The sequence below is a fragment of the Arachis ipaensis genome, chromosome B09 (genome assembly GCF_000816755.2).
Source record: "Arachis ipaensis cultivar K30076 chromosome B09, Araip1.1, whole genome shotgun sequence".
Lineage (NCBI taxonomy): Eukaryota > Viridiplantae > Streptophyta > Magnoliopsida > Fabales > Fabaceae > Arachis > Arachis ipaensis.
This window is the reverse complement of record NC_029793.2, coordinates 29,343,339-29,351,079: the sequence shown is the minus strand read 5'-3', so window position 1 is coordinate 29,351,079 and position 7,741 is coordinate 29,343,339.

The following is a 7,741-nucleotide window of genomic DNA, read 5'->3' as shown; positions in this document are numbered from 1 at the left end:
ATATGTAAATTTTGATAAATATAAATATAAATTATGTATTTTTTGTATATAAATTCTTATAAATATAAATACAAATTATTATTGACTAAATACTGATTTAAAATAATAATATTTATATGTAGCATTGTTGTTTTGTCTCCACCTCTCCAACTATGCTACCACATTTTTTACTAGTTAATCTCTCTTTTTGCTCTACATCAATAATATATGCCGCTTATATTTGGAAAGCAGTGTAAATTATAAAATCTTGATTTTTTCTTGGGGCTTGGGGGAATGACAACTTATGTGGGATTTTTTGAATTGTGCAAACCCAAAAGGGGAAGAAAAGGTTTTTGTGTCAGCAGCTTGTGGAAGTATTGGAAGTTTGGTTGGGCAATATGTAAAGCTTTTCGATCGCTATGTTGTTGGTTGTGTTGGAAGTCAAAACAAGCTAAGGTCAACACTTATTAACACTTTTGTATCCAACTTGCATTGGGTATATCGTTAACAAAGCCTAATCTTTGTGTAATTTTATGTAGGTGACATTTCTTAAAGATAAGCTACGATTTGATGATGCATTCAATTACAAAGAAGAAATAGATCTAAGTTTTATCTTTAGAAGGTATGAAATGTACTTAGTTTAATTGAAGTATTAAGACGTGATGCTTTTTTATTTACTACAGGATGATTTAAAAGTGGTTTAAAATCGTCACAAAATCAAAATATAACTGCTGCAAAATTTTGGCTGTGTAGTGATTTCATTAGTTTTAAAAACTTATATTTCACCCACATTTTATTAATTAAAGGTTTTTGATATCTTTGATTTAAATAAAATATTAGTTAATTATAATTATTCACCAATTTTTAATATTAATTTAATTTTACATCTTATTTATTTAAAATACGAATGATTAATATTTTTAATTAAAATAAAAATTTCTTACTAATAAAATAATTTTAAATATTTTTTATGAGCTTAATTCTGATCTATATAACAGTAGCACAAATATATAAATCAATATGTACTGTCAAATAATATAAAGAGTAAAGCATTGAATTCGTCCCCTACGTTTTGGCGTAATCCTATTTTGGTCCTTAAGATTTAAAGTGTCATATTTGAATCCAAAAAAGTTTTATTTAGCTTCAATGTAGTCCCACAATGAGGTCAAAGTTAAATAATTAACAGAATATCCTACATAACAGCAGTACAAGAATAAGATCGATAATATGGAGAACAAGTACAAGCTCTAGAGGCACAAAATCAACTGTAAATGCATTAATATATTTATTTATCATTCTCTTTAGTTCTATAAAAAATATTTTATTTTAAGTTGTATTGTTAAAATTAATTTTAATTATAATTATTTGATTAATAAAAAAATAACATGTCATGCGGTTTGTTTTTTCTTAATCTGATGTTAAGTATATCAACTCTAATATAGTTATTAATTATTTTTATTAATCTACTCTAATGGAGAGCACGTGACAGCGCGACGGGTGGGCAGCGATGGCGAGCACATGACAGCACGACAGATTTGTTCTTTATGTCGTTATGTGGCCGCTAGGTTTATTCACTTATTTGGGTTTAAGGTTGTTTGTGGGTTTGGATGTAACAGGTAGCAGTTAGACCCCAATTATGATTAGTTCATAATCCTGGTCAAGAGAAGAGAAAAATTTCTAAGTAGAATTATGAAAGTAGGTAAAGTAGTTAAATGGGTGGGTTAGGAAGTTCTCTGCTGCGATTGTATTTGGAGCTGGGTTAAATGGGTTATGCATGTGTTTGTTGTAATATCTATTTAATTTAATTTTTATTTTTATCATATGTTACAGTTAATTTTAAAATATTTATCTAATACACCATGTGCTAATACTAAGAGTATTTTTTTAAAAAGATATATACGTAAAAATAGATATAATATGATTACAAATATAACATAAATAAATATATTAAATAAAAGGTTAAACCAATATGCTTACCAATGCATTTGTTAAGTTTTGCAAATTGAAGAATAAGTATGTATTTAGTTGCTTGATGATCGCGTAGATAATTGAGTAATTGGGTTGCAAATTGATTTCATAGTGTGCAGCTTATTTTTTCCTCATTTCTAAATAAAAGCGGGAATTAAGAGAAATAAGTAGTAATATATCATAAAAAAGATAAAAGATTTTGCATATGAATAGATAATTATTACAAAACAAAATCTCGTTGTAAAATATTAAAATTTCACATACAGCAAATCATGAAGATTAACCAGAATGTAATGACTACTTCTCCCTATTTTTTATCATGATATAAGCTTTCTTTTTTTCGATCAAGAGTCCAATAACATCTAATTGAAAAAAAATTGAATTAAAAGTAATAAATTAAGGAGAAATAAATGAATAATATAATAAATTACTTATAAATTAAAGAGATTTTATCAATTTATTTTATACTAAACGATAAAACTAACAATTAAACATTTGCATAAATTAAATGTTAAAATTTATATTATCAATAAAATAATACTATTATATAATTTTTAGGCAAAAATTAAAATAAAAAAAAATTTGTGTAGGTTAATACAAATTAATTACGTACCAAATAAGTTAAATTGTTCATTTGTTTGTTTCAATATATCAGCATGAGCAAGAAAATTGAATTGATTGGCAGAAATTTTACAATCATCGACCGTATTTACTATACGTGACTCTTTCTTAAAAGTTATTCTACACACGTGTGCAGTTGGAAGATAAATTCTGCTTAATTCTTCAATCACAAAATTTGAGAAGACATAAACCCTCCCATTGATCAGTTCATTCTCAAACATCGTTGTCAAATAACTCTTGATTGAACAATGAATTTTATCACACTGTAAAACAAACTAAATATAAAAGCTATTAGAACTTATAAAGCTATTAAAAATATTTATAAACTGGACCTAGCATTATTTTAAAAAATCATGAAAAATAATTAACTAACATTATCATCCATTAGAACCATTTCTATGTAAGCCGTCTTACTCTTGTCAAATTTAGACGGAACTTTTCATAACCTTATAATTCTTGCCTTTATTTTCCAAATTTTTTCATCACATAATCTACCATAGATAATACTATTGTTAGAATCGTAGGTAGTAGCCATTAGGTATGAAAATTAAAAAATAGAAGAGGAACTATGTCTGGATTATGAATTCTCTAAATGATAAATAATTGTAAAACATCACTATTATATATATATAATTTAAATTTAAATTAAGCTAAAACTAATTTAATCAAATGCCAATATTAGAACTAAATTACTTAAATAATATTTAATCTATTCTAGTCCTTAGACACGTATAGATTAGAGTCATTCTCGTAACGACAACCAAGAATTCGTGCAAATTCATACCCCCTTGTTAAATAAGTTTCATCATTCGCTATCTATGTAATGCGACAAAGTATAGAATTGCCACATCGAAAAAATTAAACTGATATTTATTCTCCTTAATAGCATTGCATTGATGCAAAAGAAGGCCAGTAATTTCTAAAAAAAATCACAATGTTATTTTTAATTACGAAAAGCTTAAGATAAGAAAATTTGAATATATTACCAATAGTTGAAATTGCATTTCCGAATTTGATACAAATTTACCAAAATTGAACTTAAATTGAGGAAATTTAATCTCATTATGTGCTCCACTTTGAAGATTTCTAGGCAGACGTAGAAAGCATAGAGGGGATGGAATTTGAACTTGGCCTACAAAGCTCTGTAGAAACAACCTCAATAAAAAATCGAGTTCCTCCCAAAAAAACTAACCTTACCCACATTCCATTAGGTTGGTCATAATAAGTGAGTAGATCCAACCATCCTTCGGTAAATTAGAGTTTACTGTTCCTTCGTTGGACGCTTATATCCATGTAATTAGAATCCGAATCAGTGAATACTGATGCAGGAGCATCTATTAGATTATTAGAAATATTAGTTAAAGTAGTAAAGCTTAGTTATGTTATTATAATATGCATATGAATTAATCCCACATCGCCTAATACTCAAAGGCTCCCCCTTCAATTCCCTTACTACTATAAATAAGTCCATGTATTCTTTTTATCACGCAACTTGAGAAATAAACACTTTTTATAGTATAAGCTTTGCGCTTATCTCCTCTAGACTCTTTTGAGAGTAACGGGGTACATTCTTGGCTTAGCCAACCAAGGTGGGTTCTTGGCTATTTTCACCATAGTGGAGTTGTTAATCTCGCCAAGATTGGTGAGCCAAACGACGTCCCGGCATTAGTTTGGTATCAGAGCAAAGTCGGTCCTCGACTTGCTCCGGTAAAATTTTATTTGGTTCGTCGGTACGATCTTTAGTGCGGTTCTCTCACTGTTGGTACGAGTAATCGTCAATATGGATGTCTGCTGCGAAGTTTTGGGTAATATCATTCTTTTCTCTTCTTTTGGTGTCATTTCTGTTGGTGATTATCTTTGTTCATTCCATCATTGTGCGTCCTCATCATCATCACAACATCAACATCCAAGCATCAATTTCATTGCATAGTAGTAAAAGATGGCTTCAAAGCATAGAACTACTCAGGAAATTGAAGTGGAGGAATTACGCCGTCAAATTAAGGAGTTGCATGAGCAACTTGCAAAATATGAAGCTGCTCAACATAATCATGGAAACCAGATTGAAGACAGTCCTTCTAGCGAAGAGGATAATGCAAATCCATTTCATTATTCTTCTTTATCTGAAGATTTATCCACACGAAGAGCACGACACAATATGACTCACAAAGCTAAAGACTTAGGAATAAAAATTGATATTCCTGAGTTTGAAGGGGGACTCCATCCTGATGATTTTATCGACTAGCTTTGCACAGTGGAAAGAGTATTCGAGTTAGAATACATTCCAGATGACAAGCGTGTAAAGCTTGTGGCGATCAACTTAAAGAAGCATGCGTCATATAGTGGGAGAATCTCAAGCATCAGTGAGAAAGAGAAGGACTGAGCAAGATCAAGACATCGGATAAAATACGCCGTGAACTAAGAAAAAAGTTCCTTCAAGAGCACTACAGGCAAGAAGTTTTCATCAAATTTCACAATTTGAAACAAAAATCATTGACCGTGGAGGAATACACTATGGAGTTTGAAGAGCTTCTTATGAAGTATGACATTCAAGAACCTGAAGAACAAACTATTGCTCGCTACCTCGGAGGGCTTAATGAGGACATTGCAAACATTGTTCAACTACAACCATCTGGACATTGGATGATGTTACAAGACTAGCGTTGAAGGTTGAAAGGCAAATAACACAGAAGGAGAACAATCGCTTCTCAAAAGAGGGGGTGGTTAATCTTCCAAAGCAAAGATGGAGTCCCCAACAATCCTCTAAGGTAAGTCCTTTAAAAAGTTCACAAGCCAATAAGGAGCACAACTCTTCTCGCTCTATTGAATCCAACAGAAGGTGTTTCAAGTGTCAAGAATTTGGACATATTGTTGCTGATTGCCCAAATCGAAGAGTTATCACTCTAATTGAAGAAGAAAACCATGAAGAGCCAAGTGAAGAGTTCGAGAAGGAGAATGATGTTGAGTATGATGCTGAAGAGGAGGTTCCAACAGATTGTGGTGAAGCTTTGGTGGTTCGCCGTATTTTGAATACTGCCATGCTAACTGAAGATTGTGTTGACTCCATTAAGACCTGATGAGTACGAGAAGCAAGTTGAGCCGTCCTTAATCACAAGGTCAGACCTTAACAAAACTCATTGAAAGTTCAACTTCATGTGTTTTTTACTGATTTGTAAGGAGAACAAGGAGACCTTGCTCGTACATGAGGATGTCAAGCCTTTGATTGAAGAATTTTCTGATGTGGTCCCTGAGGAGATCCCTAACAGGTTACCACCAATGCGAGATATTCAACATGCCATTGATTTTGTCCCTGGTTCGGTGATCCTAAACAAGCCAGCATATCGTATGATTCCTAAGGAGCATGACGAGTTGCAATGCCAAGTAAAATATCTCCTAGACAAAGGCCTAGTCAAAGAAAGTTCTAGTCCTTGCGCCATTTCTGCTCTGCTAGTTCCAAAGAAAGATGGTTCATGACATATGTGCATTGATAGTCGTGTTGTGAATAAGATCACCATCAAGTACAGGTTTCCTATTCCCCGACTTGATGATCTACTGGATCAATTACATGGTGTTGTTATCTTATCTAATATCGACTTAAGGAGTGGCTATCATCAAATCCGTATGAGGCCTGGTGATGAATGGAAGACAGCTTTCAAGACACGAGATAGATTGTACAAATGGACTGTTATACCATTTGGCCTCTCTAATGCACCAAGAACCTTTATCTGCGCTTAATAAACCAGGTATTCCAATCCTTCATTGGGAAGTTTGTTGTTGTTTACTTTGATGACATCTCAATATATATTAAGGATCATGACGAAGATCTAGTCCACCTACGTCAAGTATTTGCGGTACTTTGAGAGCAAAAGCTATATGCTAATCTCAAGAAGTGTGACTTCTTGACGAATAGAGTCATATTTTTGGGATATGTTGTGACAAGTCAAGGCGTTGAGGTGGATCATAGCAAAATTTATGCTATTGTTAATTAGCCTACTCCAAAGACGTTGCATGATATAAGGAGCTTTCATGGATTAGCCTCGTTCTATCGGCGATTCATCAAGAATTTTAGCTCCATTGCTGCTCCACTTACTGAATGTCTTAAGCATGATACCTTTACATGGAGTGTTAAGGCGCAACAGACTTTCGAAGCACTGAAGGAAAGGATTTCTACTACTCATGTACTTGCACTTTCAAACTTTGATTTCATGTTTGAGGTCGATTGTGATGCTTCAAATGTTGGTATCAGTGCTGTACTTTCTCAAGAAAGCCGACCAATTTCTTTCTTCAGTGAAAAGCTTAATAACGCTAAAATAAAGTATTCTACTTATGACAAGGAATTTTATGTGATTGTGCGAGCATTAAGCCACTGGAGCCATTATCTATTGCCTAAGGAGTTCATCTTATATAGTGATCACAAGGCTCTTAAACATATTAACTCCTAACAAAAGTTGAATCAACGCCATGCAACTTGGAGTGAGTTTCTACAATCTTTTCTATTCCTCCTTAAGCATAAATCTAAGAATGAAAATAAAGTTGCTGATGCCTTAAGCCGACGACACACTCTCCTTTTTACTCTACAAATTAATGTTGTTGGCTTTGAGGTTGTAAGGGAGTTATATGAGGAAGATCCAGATTTCGGAGAAATCTGGACATGCTGCTTGCAACAATCCTATCGACAATTTTTCATTCAAGAAGGTTATCTTTTCAAAGGCAATCAGTTGTGCATGCCCCGTTATTTATTACGCCAATCAATTATCTAGGAGACCCATAATGGAGGATTAGCAGGACACTTTGGAAGGAATAAAACGTTGGCTCTCATAAAAGAGAAATTCTATTGGCCAAAACTTGAGTGGGATGTTATTCGACACATTCAGAGATGCCACATTTGTCACATTGCTAAAAGTGAAAATTAAAACACTGGTTTGTACAAGCCGTTGCCTGTTCCGAAGGCCCCATGGGAAGATGTTAGCATGAACTTCGTCGTGGGATTACCTAGGATACAGAGGCAAAAAAATTCTGTTATGGTGGTTGTTGACCGATTCTCGAAGATAGCTCATTTTGTACCTTGTCATAATACAGATGATGCCTCCTACATATCAGATTTGTACTTTAAAGAGGTTGTACATTTGCATGGTATCCCTCAAACAATCACTTCAGATCGAGACGTGAAGTTCAT